This window comes from Lepidothrix coronata, unplaced genomic scaffold, assembly GCF_001604755.1.
Source record: "Lepidothrix coronata isolate B3197 unplaced genomic scaffold, Lepidothrix_coronata-1.0 Scaffold38, whole genome shotgun sequence".
NCBI lineage: Eukaryota > Metazoa > Chordata > Aves > Passeriformes > Pipridae > Lepidothrix > Lepidothrix coronata.
The window spans coordinates 3,601,389-3,623,005 of record NW_016690218.1 but is presented as its reverse complement, the minus strand read 5'-3'; positions in this window follow the sequence as shown (position 1 = coordinate 3,623,005).

The following is a 21,617-nucleotide window of genomic DNA, read 5'->3' as shown; positions in this document are numbered from 1 at the left end:
CTGATAATGACAATCAGGCCCTGCCAGCACTTCACAGTCAGAAAGCAGTGGCTTCTGGAGGGCTGCCAGGCATTTCTCAGTGACAGGCAGGAGCCTGTGTGTGCTGTGTGGGGCATGCACCGTGAGCTGGCAGCATCCAGGAGCCTTTGGCATGCCAGCAGGCACACTGCACATAAACTGGGCCTGGAAGCCCCATGATGGCACAGACCAAGGAACTTCAAAGCAGCAGTGAGTGAAGGCTGCCAGCCAGGGCTTTGCTAGGTTGCACCCAGAATGCAGATAACACATGAATCCTGCTTGAGGACTGTCTCTGCTTGGTGCTCAACTGTGCTGTGAGGAGTTTGGGTTGATGTGGCAGAGAGTATTTTTCTTGTCTTTGGATTTGCAGGGTAGAGACACCTTTATCTCCTCCTTCCTCGAAGTATAGGTTGTAGTTGTCTCCCTTTCTGAAGCAAAGGCTGGTGATAATCATGTATTACCATCATGGGTACTCAGCGTTGATCCACAGCTGCAGCGGAGACAAAACTGCATTTTTTTCTTTTGAGAGGAAGAGAAAAGGCTCACTTAGGATTTGATGTTGCCTACTAGGACAGGAATTGGAATGGATTCCATGTGAGGTATCCCATCTTAACTTTACTGCAGCCCAGTCTGCCCTCATAAACAGACAGGATTTAAGAGACATATATAAACAGTAGCCCTCAATTTGTGTATAGCTGAGCAGCAAGCTCAACCAGGTTAGGCATTGGGACAACCTTTCTGAGTGGCCAAGAGGGGGAATCACAGAATCATTTAGGTTGGAAAAGACCTCTCAGATCAATGAGTCTGATCTTTGACTGATTACCACCTTGTCGACTAGACCATGACACTAAGAGCCACATCCAGTCATTGCTTGAACACCTCCAGGGATGGTGACTCCACCACTTCCCTGGGCAGTCCATTCCAATGTTTAACGACCCTTTCAGTGAAGAAATTCCTCCTGATGTCCAACCTGAACATATCCTGGAGCAGCTTGAGGCTATGCCCTCTAGTCTTGTCATTAGTTGCCTGGGACAAGAGGATGACCTCCACCTGGCTACAACCTCCTTTCAGGTAGTTGTAGAGAATGATAAGGTCACATCTGAGCCTCCCTTTCAAGAAAAACAGAATCCATACAGGGCTGTACAGGTACTGGGAGGGGCTTTGCTGTTGAAGATTTTCAAGGATGAGTTGGACAAACCTTGCCCAGAAAGTTGGGGGGGGGTTGTTGTTGTTTGGGGTCTTTTGTCTGTTTGTGGGAGGGTTTTGTTGTGGTTTTTTTTGATTGTTTGCTTTTTGAGTTTGGGGGCTTTTTGCATTGGATTGCTGCTTTAATCTGTAAATTCTCCCTAGAAGTGTAAGTGCAGAAAGGTGTTTAAAACATTGTGGCCCATAGGTTCAGACTCTTGCATAATCGATCTGGCATTTTAAGTCATGAGCAACAAATGCTAATTTCTGCCTATTGCTGCAATGGATAACTTTGGATAGGAAAGTCTGTACAAAGAATAGACAGGCTAAAAGAAATTTAAATTGCTATTAAACTCTCTTTGCACTTTCTGGAATAAACAAAGCAAACAAACAACCACAAAGAAAAAAACAATCTGGGACATCTGTAATCTGTGCACACAATGAAAAGCTGAATTGGGCTCACATATCCATAGAACATAACAAACTTGTGTTGCTTCAGTTATCATTTATACTTTTCAAAATTCACAGTGCAATATGGTACATTTTTACCCTCAATTTCTACTGGAAATTGCTTTTAGAGTGACTTATTCCTTATTTGTTCTTTTTCGTGATTCCTGACACATTCCACATTTCAGTAGCTCTTAATTTTAATATGCATAACCTTAATCACTGGCCTTTCTAGTCATCATGTCTGAACTGTTAAAGTTAAGGGTTTGTAAGGGTTAAAGTTAAGGGTTTGTAAGAAGCTATACATCCAGCATCTCTAAGAATAAGACATGAAACTGAAGAATTGTTTCACCTGAATAAGGTGAGTAGGACTTGACTTGAGATCTCAATGTGCTACAGATGATCTTCATCTTTCCCTTTCTTCAAGATGTTTTTATGAAGCAATACTTCAGGGATTTGTGCTGCATCCTTCAGAGCTCTGCTTTTCTTGTCTGAACTGATTAGCCTGATAAACTCACCACACAGGACCGTCACTGTTTGTGTTGCCGTGTTAATTGTACACAAAAATGCAGCACTGGAAACATAGCACTTCTGCTGTGAGACCTGGTCCAGCTGAAGCCTACATCCAAGAAGTCCTGATGTGGTCTGCTGCCATGTACATAATCACTAGGATGGCTGTGTGGGTAAATGAGAATTTGTCTATAAAGGACTTAGATGTAAATAAAATGAACTCTGCCTATTTTTTACCAACGTATAAAACTCATAAACAGATAAAAGAATTCAACATGAGCTCTCTAGCCTGTCTTAGGACTGTGCATGAACTTTAAGCTCCTGTAAATATAAAAAAGTGTAGGTTTCTAGGAAAGGGAATTATTAATTTGAGAGACTGATGTTCTTCACATCCTGAAGGACAAATCCAGCTGAGGATCCTTCACTCGTGCCTGAAGGAGTTTTGCATTTGGCAACACTGAGTCCTAAATCTGTCCTAGCTCTACAGTTGTCAGCAAACTATTTTCTTACCTCTCTCCTTTTCCAGATGTTCAAGAAGCAAAGATACATTTTACTCCTACTGTCAGCTGTTTGACAGTGCTGTTGCTTTTTAAATAAATACAAAAGTTAAGATCTTAAATCATAGATAAAGCATAAGTACACTTTGAAACCACATTTGAATAGAGTTGCTATTGCTCACCTGTTAGGGCTCTGTTGCTATTACTGGAGCTCAGATCATCCTTGCCTGAGTGTGTCAGGGAGCTTTGCTCCCCTTCCTATTTAGGTGCTTTGGTATTACTGGAAATGCAACTCTTTTGGCTGGGATCTTGGGAGAGATCTCTCTCTCCCATGTGCTGCTTGGGGCAGGTGCACAAGTGCACCAATGGTTGTTCTGCTACTGAATTGCCTTGCTCTGTGCGTCAGTAGAAGTTTTGCCATTGTTTTCAATAGAAAGAAAATCAGGCCTTTAATAGTTTAAGATTTTATGTGCTTTTCTTATTTTAGAGCATTTCAATTGACTTAGTGAATCCTAGGGAAAAATGTATAATAAAACTGGTGAAAGAGGCCACTCACAACTGTGGTAACCTGCGGCCTTACAAATTCCCCCAGATACACCTCTGTGCTCCTTGCAAAGCCAGGAAGCACCTAGTTCTTTTGGTACCAATTGAGAGGTTTCTAATGATGTGCTGGCAATAGCCATAAACAGGGACTGTTTATACTGGGATACGTTTTACCCTCTTTTGTTGCTGGGGGAAGAAAAGTGCCAGTTCAAATCTGTGCTTTAGAAACAGTGTTTCTGCTTTTCTGATGGTGAGTTTAACTTTTTGCAGTACTTGAAGCACAACCTAAATGATCCGTATCTGAATCATCTTAACAAACTGTTTTCACTCTTAGTGAGGGTCTTTCTTAAAGTGCCAGCTGCTTGGAGATGCTTTTCAGCATGAACATGCCTTCCAGAAAACTTCCCATGTAGCTGCAGGGTCCAGCAGAGAAGTCTGTATTTAGCAGACTAGAGGGCCAAGCCACCCCGACGAGATGGCTCTGTCATTCCCCTCATATGAAGAAAACAAAGACAATCTCATACACAGAGTTGGGTGGGTGGAATTCAGGCTCCCACAGAGAAACTGAGGAAGACAATATATTTTCTCTTGCAGCTATCTGCAAATATTTTTTATGAAACTGTATTTCTGCAACAACTACCATATTCCTTTCTGAGTTGTGTTTTGCATCACATTGACCTCTGCAAAAATACTACCCATATACAGATCCTACAACTTGTCAAACTTTATTTATTCTTTCCTCTCATGTCACCAGATGATACGTTTGGTCTTCAGGTTTTCTTTACAACTTAAGCTTACTCCTTCTAGTGGAATAACAGTCCTGAAATGAATATGAATTATATTTTAGGCCATATGTTTTACCTTTTTGACAGAATAATGAAACAGAAGGAATATGACAGGGAATGCAGTTCTTGTTTACTATGCTTTTTCTAGCAGACCAATGTAACTAGAACACAGGTTAGTTGAGATGGATGGGATGGTTTTGCTTTCTTTTCTGTGCAGTTAGAGCTTGGACAATGATCTGAAAAATTAATCTCAAGAAGAAAGAATGCTATAAGACAGCTGTTGCAAGTCACTTAGTCATGAGCATCAATATCTGAATTGAAATGGTCTTTATTCATTTGCTTTCCTCACCACCTATCTGCTCTCCCTGTGCTGATCTGTCCTTGTTGTTTTACTTTGTCTTTGCTCAATGGTGTTTATGTGGTTGCTCCTGGCTCTCTTTCCTAATAACACACATGAACCACATACCTGGTGATGGATAATCCCTCTTCAGGCTCCCACTGACTTGAACAAGGCCTTGTTTTCACCTGCTTTTCTTAAAGACGCTGATGGTGGAGCAGGTGCCAATGTGATGGAGAGCAAGTGCCACAGCACCGGGCCCTGCTGTCCTCTCAGCAGTGCTGAGCAGATCCTCAGATCCAGCAAACAGTGAGCTGGAGCTTGCTGCACCTCTGTGCAAGTGCCAAAAGGAGATGTGCCTCCTCATCACTGTCTGTTTATAAAACCCTAAAGCAGCAAAGGTGAGCACAACTGTGTGCAGGAGAAAGGAGGGAAGAGGCAGTGTGATTTAGCAATAGGATTTTTAAACAAGCAATACTGCATCAGCATTTGAAATCTAATTATTCTGCTTCTGTGATTGTAGGATGTGCTTTTTTCAGAAAGGGCCTGGAAACTGTTCTGAGAAGAAAATCCAAAATTAGGCTTTGCACCGAGGCCACAGATTTAAGATCTCCCAGAGTCAGGAACACGCACACAGCATGGCAGTGGGGGCAGTGACGCATCAGAGCTGGTTTCCAAAAGAAGAGTATGTCGAGGTAGCAGCTGTTTGCTGCTGTATCGCTGATGTGCCATGTACAGTCAGCCCTTTCTCGAACTGGGCTGCTGGAAAAGGCAATCCGAGTACCACGGAAGTCTTAATCATCTCTGACAAATAGGTATGGGAAGGTGAAAGAAATCAAAAGATGGGGATTTCATTTACATTAAGTTAGCTTGGAGCAAAGAAAGTGAAGGCATATATCTACCTTCACACCAGTGTAGCTGCATTAGAGTAAGATTGGTTTTTTTCCATTAACTGATTAGAATTGTATAGAAATAATATTGTCCTCTCATTATTACTATTGAAAATTAATTAATATATGGGATCAGTTTTCCAACTAACTGCATAAAAGGGTATACTATTTGTTGCAGTAGGACTGCAACTCAGCTATTCAAATTCTCATTTTTCATATTCTCACATTTTATACTTTTTAATGACTGCTTCATTCTTTGATCTGAATAAGCAGCTCAGACTTGTGCAAATGAATAGTGTATCCAGTAATTGTATATTTCCAATGTATTTTGGGTACAGGAGCTCAAATCAACTGAAAGCAAAGAAGTTTGTTTAAATTAGATTTTTTTTTAATGGTATCTGCATATACATTACTTAATGTTGTAGATTTTAATTTTGGTCAGTTCCTGGCCTTTATGTTGTATGTGTTCTCTATAACTCCATCCCTCAATTCATGTGTGCAGCCACAGAAAAAGAACTCCAGACAAACCAAACCCCAATTCTCAGCCAACTGTCACAGACCTTAAAAAAAAGAAATTTTTTTTTTAAAGGTATGTCTATCAAAAGCAACATTATGTAAATACCTTCTATACAGACTTTTATATTAAATGGTTAAGTATCTTGAGAAGAAGCCCATGGTGATAGAGATAAATGTATTGGAAGGGTGGTGATGTACATTTTATCCCCTATTTTCTTGCATTAGCAGCACGATGGAAATCAGGATTTCCCTGTTCTCCTGAATTTCCTCTTCATAGTGACTAATGCAGAAAAGCCAGTACTCATTCGCTGTTTGTTTTGTTATTGGTTATCTCTTCATTTGTCTCAGTGAAAGTAGACAGATGGTATTTTGCCTACAGACAGCCTATAGCTCACAGGACTGGCTTAATAATTTAAAGGAGAGCAGTGGAGTGAAATGGGTGAGACTTTTGTTTAGACAGGGATTCTGTTCCTAGCTCTGTCTGAAGTGACCCTGCACAGCCTTTCTGAGCCTCCTGTATTTTATCTCTGACATGAGTGGACTGATACTTGCTTTCCTCATAAAGTAGGAAGATGAAGATGTGCTTAGCAATAAACTATCTGAAGTGTCAGTATCATTAGGCATAATCAGGGGAAGAAGTAAAAGCAGGACTCCTGGGTCTCTTCCAAGCTTTCCCTGGCTAGCGAGGCACTCCAGCAATCCCAGTTGTTTTTCCCGTAAGTGCTGGGGTTTGCCAGTTTTATTCAGTTGTTTTTATAAACAGTGGAGGAGGGACGGTTCTGTTCAAGAAACATGCACAGGATGGGTAAGTAAATTCTCTCTGGAAATGGTAAAAAAGCATTTGAAAAGTGAGACCCTTCCTTCTTCAGCAAGTGGATCTCACAACTGGGGCACACCACCTCTCAAATCCTTCTTAACAAAATCTGGATTCTTCCTACAAACCCTAGAAACATAACAGGCTTTCTAAAGAATCATAGAATCATTTAGGTAGGAAAAGACCTTTAAGATCGAGTCCAGCCATAAGTTATGCTGTTAAACAGTGTCGTTTTTACTGCCCCTATTTCTAGAAGTAGATGCAGGACAGTGTAAAGGGTGACATGTTTCCTAAAATATGCACACATTTTTTGTATTTAATCTGAAAAAGAACACAGAATTAAACTAAGGCTGACTTATCAGGATGAATGTCAGAAGGTTGAGGTAGGGGGTTTGTTTTGCTAGCAATTTCAAATCGAAGTCTCCAACTCCATAGTCACCTCTTTTTTGGTGTCACAGACGGTATCTTGAAAATTCAGCCTGAACACAATGGGAATGTCAGTATTAAAGATTTTACTATTTCAGGTTTTTCTCAGTTTTGTTTCATCTAAAATATTCATGGAGTTCAGATAAAATCCCGTGGACTCCCATGTATAAACATTTTTCTGCTGTCTACATTTATCCTAAGCTTTAGTGTTCCTTATCAGCTTCAGTATATAGAAGAAACTGTGTAAACAAAAAAAAATAAGTTTTACTTCCACTCACATCAGCTCTTTTTATAAGCTTGCTTTGCATTTCTTCACATTGTGACTATGTCCAGATTTTATGTCCAGATTTTCTCAGTTCCTTTTGTAGGGCAGTTTTCCCTGGTTTGGATGGGTCTTTCATACCAAAAAAGGCAAAAAGAATATAGATTAAAGAGAGTTGAAGGTGTGGTATTTAAACCTCTTTAAATCGTATTCATTTGTGGCTGAAAACATTTCAACCTAACAACTTTTTTAGGGTCTGGGGTAAACAATCACTAAGAAATGAGAAAAATGTAATTTAATCAGAGCAGATTAATTATGCATATTAATACCAAAAAAATGTGTATATTTGTGTTCAATACTCCATGCACAGGAAAGCTTAGTTGGGATTTCATGTACTGCATTTGGAGCAAGAGCTAGATTTTGGCTGCTTGAATATCCTCTCCTGCCCTGTTCTTCCATCTCATCATCAACCCAAGACTGTATCTTTGATATTTTGACACCTGCAGGGCCTCAGGTTGAACCCAGCTAATGAGTCCATATATTGTTGTTTATTTCAATAAAAATACCATATTACTTACAAAGAAATTATGCAATCTTTTCAGCCTCTGAGCGCAGCCTCATGGGACAGCCAAAGACAGCTGTAAAGTTCTTCTTTTTAAGAAGTTCTGGTTAATGTCGGCTGAGAAAGCTCTCAGTAAACAAATGAATAATTGATTGCTCAGCTTTCACATAGCTACTGCGTTTCTGGGCTCACATGACTCATTTGTGAACCATTCCTGTCGTCCTAATGCCATAACATTGGAGAAATGATGATTGTTTCTTGGAGGATTCTTCTGTGGACATAGTTGCCAAGACCAAAGCTGTAATGGTTTGTTATTATGACCTTTGTTATTCCATTAGGCTCAATAGCTTTAAAAAAATGATGTGTGCATACTTTAGGAAAGTTTTTACCCTTTACATTGACCTGACATCATAGTTTATGCTACAAAATGTATTAATGACAAAGTAGTGTTTTCATGTCAGGAGGACAAATTTTAACAACTATAATCTGCCCTTAGTCATCATAAATACAAATGTATTGGTAAAACAGACCTTGTTAATGCAGCCAAGACAAATGCTAGGCCATATTTTAAATGAATTGAAGCACTAGTCTATACACTCCACAATTTTTTTTTGTAGCTTCAAATACATTATTGTCAAAGCGCTGTTAACATGCGTTTTCCAGGGGGTATTGTAGAACAGTAATGGCCCAGCAGATTCAAACAACCTAGACCATTTTTCCTGATTACTTGAAGATGTGAAAATGTCTTTGAGGGTATTGGGAGGGCATAGGGAGCATTCAATTAATATTATTTTGATGGGTTTTTTAATACTTGAAAAATCAGCGAGCATGTCAGTACTTGGAAATTGCCTCGTACAGTAAACAGTTTAATTTGCAATAAATTCTGTACATTATAGTTAACTGAAGTACACCCTACCCAGTACCCACTTCTCACTGCAGTGATGATATAAAGTAGGCCTGCTATTTTCAATTGCTCTAGCACTTCAAGGCCAATATGCTGTCCACAAATGCTTCTTTCTGGTTCTACTTCCATAAATTAATTAACTATATGCAAAAGGTTTGCTTTCTTCCGTGGCTTACACCCTTTCCTGGACACATGGGTCTCTCAGGGCAGAACAGGACTCTAGAAGATGCTGTGAAGCAGAAAGGCTCCCTGCTTTCTTCCAGCTCCTTTTCATGTTTCCTAGCTGGCATTTGAAGAGCTCTTGTTATGTGGATAGACCTGCCCTAAGAGCTCCTGAGCAAATGTGTAAAAAACTCTTGGTCTTTGTTTTTCCAATGCTTTTCTGGAGGGTAACCCCCTGTTCTCTGACACCAGCGTGCTACCAACGTGATGGAATCTTTCCTTGTGGAGACTCTGCTGTGAGGCTTTCATGCAGGGTTAGGAAATAAAAAATTTTCAAAACTCCTTTATAGACTTACAAGGAAGCAGAATTGGATCAAATCTGGGGATTTGTGTGGACAGTTCAGGCAAAAGAAAGTTTTTTCATGCTGCTTGTGTTTACAGGAGAAATGCACCAGAAGGTCTCCCTCACTGTTAACTCCTATTAATATTGGTACTGCAGAAATGTTTCTTTCACTTAAAATTACACTGCAGTAAGGCAAGTTTGCAAATACTTGTCCTATCCAGAATGTAAGCTGAGGAATAAGTATTTACTGCCTCAGAAAGTGATGAAGAATTCTTAATGTCAGGGAACAAGAAGAAACTTAGCTCAGCATCTCTCTGCCGGGAGGAAACATCCATTGCATATTATCCCGTGCATATGGATAGGTACATATTTAAAGATTCATCTTTCTGGTTTTAGACCTAAATCCTTGTGGAAAACAATATGTAACTTAGGAATCCTGGATACAAAATTATCATGCTTCTGCTCAGTGCTGTTTAACTGCTGAATTAATCAAGTACAATTGCTTAAGCCCTGGAGGGAAGGATGTAATAAATCTTGGGAGTATTTGTTCTGGTTTATGGCTGGGAGAAACTGCGTAACACTAAATCAGATGTTATAAACATTTGCAATGGCACATTTTCCTTACTCGGGGCATTGTGGCATGAGTCTCGAGAAAATAAAGAGGGTATGTCCTGAAGGCTGGATGCGTTTATTCTTATGTTTTTTGTAGTTGACAGCGTTGCTTTGCAAGGGGTGGGAAAGAGCCGACTGCTGAGCGAGCCGCACTTGTATATCCCACACTTTCGGGTAGAGGGCAGTCGGGTACCGCGGACGGTGCAGGGAGCCCAGCTCCGGGCTGAGCCTGCTGCCCTAGCCTGGGGGAAACAGCACTCCCCCCCCAAAAAAAAAAAAAAAAAACAAACCAAAAAAACCACCACAAAACAAAACAAAACAACAAACTTCCACTGATCTGGAGGAAAAGAGAGATAGATTCGATAGGTTCGTTGTACCTGGACTCTGATATTCCCCTGGAGTTGGACAATTTACTGATGGTACATGGAGCTGGGAGAAGGAGCTGCACAGACATGCAAGAACCAGTCAAAAAAATTATCCTGCCCGAAATACGAATCTTTCTGAAGTTAAAATGGAGCTGCCCTGAGTTGTTTTCCTCCTTGCAGTGAGGGACAGTCCCAGCATGCTGTGCTGAGCAGAATGTGTGCTGTTCTCATGCACCGCACGTCCTGCCCTCTGGGACTTCCATCGCTGGAAGCAAAGCGAGGAGGCAGATTCTCTTTCCCCAGAAAGGACACAGTGCCTGCCAATCCAGCAAAGGGAGCTTTGTCTCCACTTTAGGGGACAATGTCCTGAGACAATTGTGGGATTTTTTTCTCCTAATTTACAAGTACCTGAACAGGCCAGTTGCACTGTGCTTGTTCACTGCAAGCTTTGCTCTGAACCCTTCAAAACTGCTTAGGACCTTTGGAAAGTCTAAATTATGTCAGCCTGGATGAGAAGCCAAAGTGGTACACCTCTTTTTTGAGGGAGGGAAGGGTGAGGTGAAGTTTCTGGTCTGAGCCCTGAAGAAGAGCCAGCCATGCTCCTTGTTTCAGCCAGGGATGGGTGAGAAGCTGCTGCTTCTGGCCCCGGTACCCTGGCCTTCCTCAGCAAGAGCTGCTTGCTGACATGCTGGGTGAAGCAGGCAGAAGGGCTGTGATTATGTCATGGGCCCAGTAGTCTGTGGCCCTAGACTGCGGACAAGAGCTGATGGTAGTTGGTGCTCCAATGTCTACACCAGAAGTGTGAAGGCCTGAGCTGCTCCTCAGGGAATAAAAAGCCCCTGTGGTACCAGGTCTTCTTCTTGCTCAGGTATTTGGGAGTCTCTGGATAATGGGAGGATGCAGCTGCTTAAGTTGCTGAAAAGGGTCTCTTGGGAAATGGCTCCAGAAGCTGCAAGGCAGAATTTGAGCTTTTGTCATTCCACTGGTTTAAAGGAAGGCAGAAGACATAAGGCAAGCAGGCTCTCATGGTAGGGAAGAATGTTGTGATCCTAGTATAAATCAGTGTGTTGTCATAAGTCCAAGTCTGCAGCCAGACTGAAACAAGAAGTGAGCAGCCCTGTTTCCCTCAGGGCTGTTCAAAAACTGTCAGTGCTCTCCGTTGGCTTACTGCTGTTACTTCAAGTGTTTTGGTATTTCATGGCCACATTGTTGGCCAGTATTTGGATGGTGGACTGGGTGGCCAGGGACAAGTGTCTGCTGCCAAGGCCGAGCAGGTATCATTCACTCATCTCCTTGGACTGTAAAAGCCCACCAGGGACCAGTAGGATCACCTTGCTTGCACCAATACTGAGTCTGGTCCCAGTGCTCCTATGTGTGCTGGCCCATGTCACTCGGCTTCTGTGGGCTTCTCAGACCTTCCCAGTAGGAGCTGCACACTCACTGGGTGATGTCTCAACAGAGAAACCAGCCCTGCTTTAAAAATGCAGCTGAAAGCAAACATGATGCAGGATGGAACTGTGTCTAGGGAGGGGGTTGAGGATCTTCTGTTTCACGTTGTGCAGTAGCTGTAGTGTAAAGCACATCCCCAGAGCTGCACAGGGCAGGAGCCACCTGCCACAACAGCCTTGCAGACACCCTGGCCATCCGGCTGCTTCCCAGCTGTTGTTGGAAGTCTGCTGAAGGGCTTTTACCCATCACAGTGATATTTTCGCTGTTTCCTGTTGGGTTGGTGAAAGTTCAACTTGCAAGCAACAGAATATGCTTGAGTAGTGAGGGACCTTCTTCTCTTCAGTAATGGTGGTTGGGTGGGAGGTGCAATGATGAAATGTCTTAGGATTTGCCTGTCACAGCCTCACTCAAATCCAAAAATTCCCAGCTCAGGTTCTGGCAGTGTTGGAGATGTTGCTGCTACTGGTGCCCATGGGCACAGCTTCACCCAGTGCCTCCATTTCTCTGCTCCCCAGCACCTGCCCTCTGGGCTGCCAGGACCACATGTGTACATCTCACATGTGGTGCCACTGTCCCAACAGCTCAACATCGCACCGGTTTTGTTTGCAACATCTGCAGAGAGCAGCAAGGCCACACCGTGAAGTACAATAATTATTAATTTGAACAATTTCCTGAGATGCTTTATTTAATTTTATTTTTTGGGAGGGAGGGTGGAAGGGGGGTGTTTTGTTTTTCTCTTCCTCCTTTCACAATGTAACTTTAGGTTTTAAGAGGGGAAGGAAAATAAAAAAAAATAGGGAAAACAGAGAAAACAGATTGGTGGGACCATGTCTTAAGACAAAGGGGCATTCAATGAAATTAGAAGGTGGTAAATTCAAAACAGATAAGAGGAAGTATTTTTATATGTGATAGGTCCAGACTAAGGAGCTTGTCACTGCAGGAGATGATGAAGGACAGCAATGTGGTGGGTATTGAAAAGGGCTGACATTTGGATGGGCAGTGGGAATGCTGAGAATTACCAAAGTCAGAAGAGGGCACATAGTATTAATTGGGTAGAAATACTAAGCTTTTGGGCAGAACATGACCTCTGTTTATCGGAAGCTAGGATTTGAAGTGGGAACTGGTTACTTCAGCACTTGGTGGTACTCCAGGATTAGATTTGAATATCCCTGGAACAAACCAGTGATGCGGAGAAGATCATTCAGGGAGCCTGCAGCAGCGCCAAAATATGAGCACAGGTCCTGTGAGTGGCAGCCATGGGGCCATCCTTCCTCTCACAGCCAGGCTTGGGCTTCCAGGGCTGCTCCTCATGTGAACAAGGTGAGCAGGGCTTGGTCACAAACACTCTGGACTTGTCTCTAGTGAGAAAATCATAATTGCAAGTGTCAGGAAACTTGGGGTTTATTCCTTTGCATCAATGTTGTTATAAAAATAAATCTCTTTAGAGATAGTCATAAAAGTTAATGGAAGGCTTGAATAGAGCTTTTTTCCATCCTACCAACATAATAAAATGTACTGCTTTTTCTCCCAAGTATTTTTATACTAGTAGGCAGTGGCTGCTGCTGGAGGAGAACTGTTCTAATGCTATAAAATGACTCCAGATGGAGACCCTCTCACTGTTCACTGACTTCAGGCTCAAACAAAGCTAGAACATAATGCTTGTCCTGATGGTCACCATCCTTGACCAGGAAATACAGGAATGTGTTTGGCTCAGGGAACAGCAGTGATCTCCCCTTACGATGTTTGATTTATCAGATGTCTGTTAAAACCATAGTTTCGGAATGATTTTGAGATTTTCTTTCAGAAAAGGAAGAAAATGAAGATGAATTAAATGGGACTGGTGCTCTGGGCTTGACGGGCATAGCAAAGAAATGGGTCCCCACAGATTTGGCATTAACAGTCATACTGAATGTCTGGATCCAGTGCCCATGACAGATCATTTTCCCATCTGCTTGGGAAAGTCAAGGCCGCTCTCTCCCAACAGCTGAGGGAGATGCAGCCAAAGCTTCTTCCTGGCAGGCTGGGCTGGCAAGGGCTGTCGATGCCCACCACAATCAGGACCAAATGCCATAAAAAAAAAAAATATATAAAACTTGTGTGGCACCCACTGTGCAGGGGAGGAAAAGAAACCTTTTTCCAGTGTGCAGAGATACATTACTGCTGTGCTGGCAGTGAGGTGAGGGGCTGAACATACCCAGGGTGAACTTGGCCCTGCCTGGGACATCTCCACAGAGCATCTCCTGTCCAAATGTGCTGCTGTAGCCAGCACCCGGAGGGCGTCCAGGCTGGAAAAATGACACCACTGTCAGAATATGCAGCAGCAGTAGTGAAATAAGGACTTTATGTGCCTTAGTGCTGAAATTCTTCAGAATTTACCTATCAAGGTCTCAAATCCAAGCAAACAAATCCTGGCTCTGGTGAACAGATGCTCCCTCTTGTTCCTTCTGGAGAAGACAAAGAAAGTTACCCACTAGCTCATCCAAGCTAAGGCTTATATTACAAAGAGCCTTAGCTTCATCCCCCATTTTTGCTCTTGCGGAGAACCCACCCTTTCTCACCTACCAGATACTTTGTGCATATTGCATGTTTTCTTTGGAAATGACTTGCACTAAGCTAATGGGTTTTTTCTCTGTAGTCTGCCAGGTTTTCTGCTCTTTTCTAAGTGACCCACATTTAAACAGCTTGTCCTGGCTGCTGTGCTATTGTTCTGCACACATGTGCTATCACCACTATTGCTGCTGGACTGTTTGTCTTTTGATTGCATGTGGCTTGAAGATTAAGCCTCAATGAGCCGGCACCATTAGGTTCTCATGAGTTTTCCTCTCCTCCAGCAGCTCAGCCTGGCAGGTGACTTTGGCATTGTTTTGCTGTGTGGGGCTACGTACGCACGTAGGAAGTTCACAGGGGAGATTTTTCAAGTTTTCCTTTCCTGGAGAGTGATCTGTAAACATGCTGTCAAAGCCAAGCATTTGATTTTTCTGTTGTCCTCACGGCAACACGCTGAGGATCAGCTGTGCGCCATGGCCTTCCCCCCTTCAGAAAACTTGGAGATTTCAAGGAGGGAATTGTAATCCATTGTTGGATACCAGTTCTGTCGGGTTTCCTTCTCTGCTGAAAACACCCGACAGGAAAGTAATTACAGAAGCAGATGTGACTTGTGACGTAAATGTTACTTCTGGCCATTTTTTGCCTTTTTTTTTTAACTAATCCAACGGGGTGATTCCAAACAAAAGTCAACTGGTACATGAGACACATGAGCCTATGGTGGTAATTTCAAGCTTTTCCTTGGCTCAGTCAGGTCCAGGGACAATTTGCAATACCTTACCAATCATTTTTTCAAATTAAATTAGTCAGTAAGAGAAATTTTCAGAGCAGCTTCAATATGTGCATCCCAGGTAACTGCCTGCAATGAATCCCACCACTCTGTCCACTGACTTACTGATGTCTCTGTCCTGAGCAAGATATTGAAGAGTTGCTTGTAATCCTTTGGATTAATAAATCAGTAAGTATTTTCCATCTCATGTTTCTTTTCAAGACAAGTTAATTCCATACCCTAAAGACTTAAAGTAAAGCTGAATTTAACTATTTAGGTCTTTTAAATCGCCTCCTTTTCAGGATATCATGTGATTTCTGCTGCATCAGATGGAGCTGTAGCAAAGTGTTTGTAAGCTCTCTAGATGCTCACTTGTCTTGGTGTTTTGTAAGGATGAGCCCCGTGAGCCATCGAGTTTGATCTCCCTCTGTGTCCGTGTTGAGGCCAGCAGTCTGAATGACCTCTGGTCCCTTGGCACAGCCCCTCGCCCGAGCAGTCTTGTATCAGTGAGTCACCTGGGACTGTGAACTGTCCCCCCAGACAGCTGCAGCCCGAGACCTTGTATCTTCCTGCACTAACAACTGGATGTGTCCCTGAGCTTCCCTGATGCCAATGCAGCAGCGCTTTGGTGCTGGCCTTCACCTACACACCAGCCTTGGAGTCTCAGAGAGAGCAGTAAACACAACTGTTGGAGCCCCAGAAGTCAGACCCTGAGGATGCTCATCTCTTCATGCACAAGATTTTAATTCTTCCCAAACTCACCTGGCAATGTCTGCCCAAAGCTCACCTGTCATCTGGAAACTGGATGCACAGGCTGTTACTGACTGACCGACCACCAGCCGGTGGCAGAGCCAGGTATGTGTCTGGTACAATAGGTACACACGTCATGTGTGAGCTCGCAGCAGTGCATGTCCCAGCGGGCAGAGAGCATGGCTGCTGTTTGCCTTGCTGCTGCCCAGCACTGCAGGGTCCCTGTCCCTGCCCACGGGCCCGAGCACTGCAGCCATTCAGAGACAGCAGAGGGAGTAGTGGACATTATGCCTCCATGTGAATTAGGGCATGGCAAAGCTAAGTTTATTTCCTACCCTTCACTGGCAAAGGTTTTGCCTCCATGTTCTGGAGGGGTGGCTGAGAATAGGAGGTTGGCAGCCAGAGCTGGCAAGAGTGGCCACCACCATGCTGCAGCTCCGAGTGGCACCTGTTAATACGAGGGCTGACTTCGTCTCCTGTAAAGTTATTCAAACACTCATATTACTGACCAGAAAAAAATTTCTTCCAAAATGTGCCCTGCCTCATTAACAGTTCCCACCCAGGGACCTCTTTTTAACTTCTCCAATCTTCCCAGCACCTCACCACAGGGACCCGTCAGGGACACAATAGCTCCGACCTGTTTATTTCATTTTGCTTTTCCTCTCCTCTTGGCCAGCAGAGATGTTCTTTGCAAAGATAATAGTTTCAACTTAATCATTCACCTCTTATGTGTCTAAAAGGAGTTAAGGAGACTGGAAGTTTCCAAGAAAAATAAATGAACAGAACTCTTTCAAGGGGGCCTCTTTAAGGCTGTTTTATTGATTTAAAAAAAAAATAAAAAAAGCAAAAGCAGCAAGCTGTTCCCGCACATCACCCCTGCCCTATTTATTTTTTAAATGCATGTTTAAATTTGGAGGGACAGTCATGAATAGAAGGATTATGAAGTGTTTCTCTTTGTGAAGGGATTTGCAGCATGTTTAGAGAGATGATTCCAACATGATATTCTAGTTGTGTACATTCTGGGAGTTGTAAAGTTGGATCTGGACTTCAAGGGACTCCTTCCTAGGCCTGCATGTGGATGGACAGGGAAAAACTCACCCATTTATTTGGGTTTGTTTGTTTGTTTGTTTGTTTTTAAGGGGATTGTGATTCTGTCTGGTTCCTTTTGGGGTTGTAATTTTTGTCATGCCCTGCAGGTCCAATGTTTCAGAAAGTCAGAGGACCCAGTCCCTTGATGATGGATCCCATTGGGTTGCCTCTAGTTAAGCAGCCGCTATCACCAGCTCCTTTTGGAAATAAGACCTTTATTTAAGCCACAGAAAAAACATCTTCCTTCCACCTGGCCTGGCTGAGGGACAGCGATTAAAACCCATATCTTTCTCACTCACATATCCTGTCTATGGAGTTATTGAGAAAATGTATGTCCTTGGGAGCTGTTGATAAAAATAAAAGGTTTGTCTTTCAATAGGATTTAAAAAGGGCATTTTTGTTTTACTGAAAACCTGAAAAATTTGATGGTTTTGGTAAAGAAGCAAGAGAAATCCCTGTTCACGAGTAGATGAGTGTGGATTAAGCCACCATCAGTAAGCCTGAACCTGAAGAGTGAGCTCCTAAATCATAAAACTATGGGGAATCCATGTTTTCATTTAACCATCAAACCAAAAGCAACATTATTGTGGATGCTAAACCATAGTCAGAAAAAACATGCCATCTGGAAAGGCTGGAAGGACCTGGCAGGCTGCTCTGGGCTCAGCTCCCTGAAATGAGGTAGTTGGTGGTTTCTCCATAGCACCCGGAGAGGAGAAATTGCTCCTGTCGTTGCTGTCATATCAGCCAGAGAGGGGAGAGACAGAGCCTTCTGCTGGCAGAGCAATGGCAAGAGAACAGCACACAATCCACAGCAGGGATCTACCAGAATCCAGTCGAACCAGCAACGCAGACAGATCCCTCCTCCCCTGCTGTGTCTCTCTGTGTTTTTCTCTACCTTCAAAGAAAGCTTCTTTGTGGAAAAAAGTGAAATATCTGAATCCACAGCAAAGTGACTGTGTGGTGCTCTGAGCTCTCTGTTGTGGCGCTGCCCTTTGCTCACGCTTGAGTATGTGTATATGAACGTATACGTACTTAGCACCTTCTCCCTGCAGGTAAGGAGGGTCTCTGCCTGATGCTGTCTTTGGAAAGCAGGATTTCTTATGGGTACAGATTGTAGGACTCATGTAAATATCCATGAAATAGTGGAAAAAGGAATAAAGTTGCAACTGTCATCTGCTATTCAGAAAAATTCCTGCAGTGCAGACACCCATTTTCCAGACTTTGACAGTTTGGGGGAAAATTATCTTACTAGGTGGAGTGGGATTTCTAGTTCTTCTCTTCAGCAAATGCAGAGCTGAATTTAGCAAGTTTGGAGTGAGATGGAAGCAAAACATCCCTTCTTCTCCTCTCATTCTTTTTCCCTCTCTCCCTGGCCATGCAGCACCCCCCTTCTTAGAAAACACATCTTCACAGACCTGTTAATTTTCATAAGGCTGTGATGAAGCTCTGGTCTTGGCATGTGCTTCCCTTCCCCCTCCCTGAGCACTCCAGTAACCACACATAACCCAAGCCCAGCACTTTCTGCATGACTCAGATTTTTTTTTAAGAACTAGAATCCAATGGACGTTTTCTTCGTTGATACCACTGGGACTAGAGGTCTTTTTTTTCCCACCAACCTTAAAAACATGCTGATATACTGCAATTTTTTTTCCTTTCCAATATTTTGTTGTTATTAAAACAGCACCAAGTCCCACAGCACCAAAGGATGGGATCTCTCTTGCTCTTTTATCCCTTCCTCAACAGCTAATAAAAAAATGAAAAAGGGTAATTATCCATAAAAGAAAACATTGAAGGACACTTGTACTATCCCTGATGGCTGGACTGAACTAGGGGGCACTGGCAGTGCAGGATGGAAACATGGCACAGATTGCCTACAGCTGGACAACCCCCACCCTGGAGCACAAATGAGAGAAGGGGGAACAGTTGCCATCCTGACAATGGATCATGCTGGAAAAAACCTGCAATTTTCTTAGACCTGAGGAGACATCCAGCTGAGGCTGGGCACATGTCAACAGTGCCAGGTGAAGAACAGAAAATGTCTTTGTGAAGGCAAAGTAGTCCCTCTATCATCCAGGACCTTGGTCCCAAATACAAACAAAAGTGCTTCAGGAAAGGTTAGGCTGAAGAGTAAGGCAGTGAGCTCCCACTCAGAGCTGTCTGAAGACAAGGAAGTGTTGGAAGGGCTGTCACCAGCTTTGGTTGCAACGTAATGTGGCACATACAATCTGCATGATCTCCTGTGCTGGAAACGTAGTTCTACGCTGGGTATCTAGGAGAGTGCATGCTCGTGCCGGCTTGACAGCAGGGATGGTCCAGCCCTGATCTTCCACTGAAACCACAAGCAACATGTGGAGTCAATGTGTGTTTTCTCATGTGAATCCTGATGAGTTCAAATGAACAGGTTTGGGGCCACGGTTCCCATCTGACGTTGCCTGCTTGACGTGATTATTCAACCCCGAATTCCTCCAGTTGACAGCCGTGCTATTTCCAGTCTCTTAGTCAGCATATACCACTCCATTTCCCAGTCTGATGAGACCTGGTTTTTCCCACACTCCTCCTTAAATGGAAACACATTGTTCATCTTCATTTTATTTATTTATTTGGTATAAAAAAACAAGATAATGCTATAACTTTGAAGTGCTGGCTCTACAATGGTTGGTTCCTTTTTGGAGCAATGGGTTTTCCTAAAAGCCACTCTCAGCAAGATCCTTATCAAACTTTCCTTAGCGGGAGACAATGAACATTTCACAGCATGAAGAGGAAAAAAATAAAAAGGTTAGTGAGAAGACAAATGCTCTATGTGAAGAGATAGTCAGGGTGTAGATGAGATCCCCCAGCCTTATGGACAGATTATTTTCTAAGAGTTTCTGAACATTTCACTCGTTGAGACAGTTCCAGAGTTTATCGAGGGGTGAAAACAGGGACCTGGGCATTGTCTGGACACTTCTGTTTGGGACCTATAAACTTCACCCTGATCTGTCCAAATACCTCACTGCTAGTAGCTGCCAGAGGTGGCAACTAGGATGAGATCTGGAGGAGGGCCATAGGTGCCTCTGCAAGCTGTCAGGGGTGACTTTCCACAACAGGTCTCACTGGGACCAGTCTGTTTCCTGTTGGGCTGTGAAAGTAGTGGCTGACATGCATGGTGGCACTTGGGACTGTAGAGAGAGAAGCCTCCTGTGGGAGCCCAGCTGCCAAGCCTTGTGGTGAAGGGGCAACATCATCTCCCACAGCCTCCCCTAAACTTCTCACATGTTAAGTGGATGTCAAAGTATGCTCTGAGCAGGGACAACCTGGGGTGCGCTTCAGACCTGACCTCTCCTAAAAATGCCAGTGCCACAGGACAGCAGATCTGGGAGATAAGCAAATACACTAAGGGATCATCCTGGCCAATGTCCCGCTAAATTTGAACTGTACCTGCCAGCTCAGCTCCGTGAGAACCTCCAGGGGAGCAGGCACTGGGGGTGGCCAATGCCCCAGGTTGAGTTAGGGGCCTGGGTGTTGGTTTTGCTGGAGGCAATCACTGCTTTGCTCTGGCTGGGTCAAAAAAGTTCCATCCAGGCAGGTGGCAGCTTTGTGTGGAGGAAACATGTCGGCCGGCGTCTGCCATGGGTTTTTTTTCCTTTTAGTCTAATTGTATCTTTAAATATTTGGCGGATGGTTTAGAGCCAAGACTATGCAATCAGTCAATGTTTGTTGGTTAAAATAGAAGTAAATGCTAGGTTATATAAACAAAGGAGTGCTCTGGTTTATTGCCCAGGGATAACGCCGGCATTGTTGCGTGGATCCTCATCTGAAGGCTTTGAAGATTGCTTGTTCTATTTATTTTTCTAAATGTGGATAACTTTGTTCTATTTGCTCAGCTTCTTTAGGGCTTGAATAGACAAGAGGTAAAGGGCAGTAAAGGTGGGTCTGGCTCCAAAGAGGCCTGGAGGGAAAATGTGGTTTTGGTTTCTGATCTCATCCAAAAAATGTCCTGCATTTCAATACCCTTAGATAGCTTACACATTGAAAATGCCAAGGAACCGGAAACTTTCACTCCAAAGTCAACTCTGCTTTCATTAATAATTATTTTAAGACAGTATTCAGAGAACAAAACCGTACTATATGGAGCAGAAAGAAACCCATGGGGAATTCGGGGCTGAGCAAGAGTTCAGTCCACCATCCCCATTCTCACACTGGATGTCAAGTATTAGCATCCTGAGATGAAAGCAAGATGTTCATGCAAGGTGATGGTGAAGGGACATGAGGAAGGGGAGAAAAGCAAACAATAGCAGCAATGGCAGAGCCCAGCCACTGCTGGGGAAAGGCAGGTGGTGGGATGGGCAGGGCTGTGCACCTGGGGCCGAGGAGGGGCTGAGTCTGCCTCAGATAACCTCCAGTGCCCACAAAAGCAACATCCAGGGAGCATGTGTCCTCTTAATTTCTTCATGTGATAGAGGTGAGTACTTGACCCCGTTTTAGAGATGGGAAAACTGAGCCACAGAACATGAAGACACACATTTTCCTGCCAAACCTGGGACCTGAATTCTTGCTTTGGATCTGATCTGGTATCATCCCTACCCTCTTTTCTTGTCATAAAGTTGCCATCTGTGCCTGTGATCTGCTTCTACAAGTACTGGAGATGATTTCAAATAGTGTTAGATTTATCACTTCTGTACATAAAGTGCCAATCCAGCACGTTGTGAAAGCACAACAGCAACAAGAAGCATATGTTCTGAGAGTCAAGTTAGTGGGATTTTTTTTTCACTGCCAAGGACAATAATTTTTTTTCTCCTTTTTTTTTTTTTTCAAAATAAACATCATACTGGAATGTGCTGCAGCAAATGGCTTGGGCT